Source organism: Atractosteus spatula, chromosome 5 (assembly GCF_055471065.1).
Source record: "Atractosteus spatula isolate fAtrSpa1 chromosome 5, fAtrSpa1.hap1, whole genome shotgun sequence".
NCBI classification, from domain to species: Eukaryota; Metazoa; Chordata; class Actinopteri; order Semionotiformes; family Lepisosteidae; genus Atractosteus; species Atractosteus spatula.
In genome coordinates this window covers 3,439,523-3,441,988 of record NC_142710.1, presented here as the reverse complement: position 1 = coordinate 3,441,988, position 2,466 = coordinate 3,439,523, and the positions used below count along the sequence as shown (strand labels likewise).

Sequence of the window (2,466 nt, the reverse complement as noted above, 5' to 3'; positions counted from 1 at the left end):
TATAAGGAACAGGTAATAGGTTTATTCCATGCTGAAAAAGACGAAGAAAGAGAACACAACGTTTCGGCCGTGGAGCCTTCTTCAGGTGTGAATATATAAGGAATTGTTATATAGGAATTGTTTGCCTTATAGTTTGGAAACTATTAGAAATTGTTTGCAGCGGAAAATAGTACGATATTTGCAATATTATCATACTGTGTATAGCCGGCTGTGGCGGCTAAAAATGAGGAAAATACACAGCAGTATTCCGCCTTCTTCATAAACATTTTTTTGCTTATAAAACCCAGCGCATCTGCGACAGATCTGAATGCCGGAGTCTTGCTGTATTTCTAATACCAGTGTGATACTCGAGGACCGTAGTGGGGTCCTGGTGGCTGATGGGATCGGCTGGCGGAGGAGAAGGTGAGGCTGTGCGTGTAATGTCTCTGTTAACATTTAAATTTCTATCTGACTGGGTTGCATGTCTGTCGTATCATTTTATCTGACAGGGAGTCTCTCTGTGTCACAGTTCTCGTCATTCGTGATCCTGCGCTTGGACTCGACCGGTTGCTGATAATGTCGGCTGACAGAGAGGCGCCTCAGGAACGGCCATTCAAATCTCCATCTCCAACTAAACCCCATTCCTCTCTCCCTTTCAGCATCATCGCCACAAGACTCAACTGGACCAGGGCTCCCCAATACCGGGGCTGGGGACACCCTCTCTGCTCCCGAGCCCAGCAGGCAAGTGTGGGCAACTCAGTCCTGCTACAGGAGACCTCCCTCCAGGACAGGCAGGCTGCAGCTAGACCTAGTGCTGGAGGACCACTAGGGGGCGCTCTGGCCAACACCCCACACTGCAACAGGGCACTGGAGGACATGAGCTGCAGCCCCCTTCACCTAACTAACCACCCCGTTGCTCAAGACACTGCACACAGTCACACTCAAGAGACAGGACAGGACACCAGGTAACACTTGACCTTTGTTTATTTCCAACAATTAAATCAGCTGGGAACACAATCACATCAGGATTTAGAGTACAGGAGGAAAGCAAAGAGGCACACAGAACCAGTTTAATTACTTTCTAACTGCTCATTTTATCCTCTGTTCCAATAAAATTATTTTTCTTCATAAAAGAGAAACTGATCGTCACTCCTCGACGTCTGTAGACCCTTATGAGAAATCTGGTTAGTGGATTGTTTAACAATTTGAAATGATTCTCTCGGACGCCGCTCTAAATGGATTTGAAAGATGTAATCGTGTGTCATTATTGAAATCTAGTTCACGATCAACAGTGACTCATGATGTTTGTTTCTGAAAATATTGACTGTGACAGGTCCCCCTGAAAGTTTTGTACGCTACCTGTGAAAGAATAGAACAACTCATTCAGGTCCGAGTCCAGCTCAGAACCCCAAGCGAACTGAACCGACTGCTTCGGATCGGGACAGAGCCGGAGGCGGGACTTCTGTGGTGAACAGAAGAAAACCTAACCCACCGATCATTCAATCAATTCAATAGTGAGGGACGTTCACTTATATACAAACAGCAGATCGACAAAGTCAGAATCCTACATTAGTGTGTCCTGCATATTAAGTTACTAATTAAAAAAATAATGTCCAATAATAAAGGGGGGTGAGCTCAGCTGGTAGAGCGTCCTCTTGCCTCCTCCAGGAGTGAGTTTAGAGCTCTGTGTGCTGACAGGTCTCCTGTATCCACATTCGCGCCTTGCGATTGTCAAGCGTTCAACAGCCGCGCCTCCTGCTCATCTTCTCTCCACATGAAGTGCGGCTCCGGCGCTCTCTGCTGAAATCTCATCTCCGCAGATCGGGAGTCGGAGGGCCAAGCGAGCCGAAGACGTGTCGATGGCTGACGAGGGCTCGCTGCTGAGGCAGGGAGGCCACTTCAGCCAGAAGGACTAGTGCGAGGTGAGATCTCAAAGACGGACTCGCAACAGAATCAAGGAGAAAAAGTATTGGTGAGATCAAAAGGCGGATTCAATATCCATGAGGGAGCATCGCTAGATTAGGGAACAGACGCTTGAAATCCCTGAGTGGCTCGTTTTCAAGAGCAGTACCACATCTGGCCTCGTTAGCGCAGTAGGTAGCGCGTCAGTCTCATAATCTGAAGGTCGTGAGTTCGATCCTCACACGGGGCAGGACTGTGGTCTCTTTTGCTCTTCTGACACGGGCGGCTCCTGTTCGCTCATACACGCGTGTTCTTGTCTACCTCGCGGAATGCGTGACCTTTCCAAGGGAGAAAAGCACAGCCGCATTAGTCGATCGGAGTCTCCGGGCTGTTTTTGTTCTTGTGCGTTTAACACAGAAGCACGTCTGACAGCAACAGGTCACACAGCTCATTAAGACTGGCCACATGTGTGCAGTATGTGCAGCAGTTTTTTCTCGCGTTTTGTGTTTTTTGTCATTAATTTGCTGCTAATTATCGGTATAAAGTCAAATCAGTCAGGATCTCGGACTTTAATAAACGAGCACT

General features: G+C 47.8%; 1 non-coding gene across 1 annotated transcript; it reads left to right on the top strand.

Annotated features, from left to right (window-relative positions):
- The first annotated feature begins 2,058 nt into the window (after positions 1 to 2,058).
- trnam-cau (transfer RNA methionine (anticodon CAU)) lies at positions 2,059 to 2,131 on the top strand. The gene has a single exon. It is a non-coding gene; the product is annotated as a tRNA-Met (tRNA).
- The last annotated feature ends 335 nt before the right edge of the window (positions 2,132 to 2,466 follow it).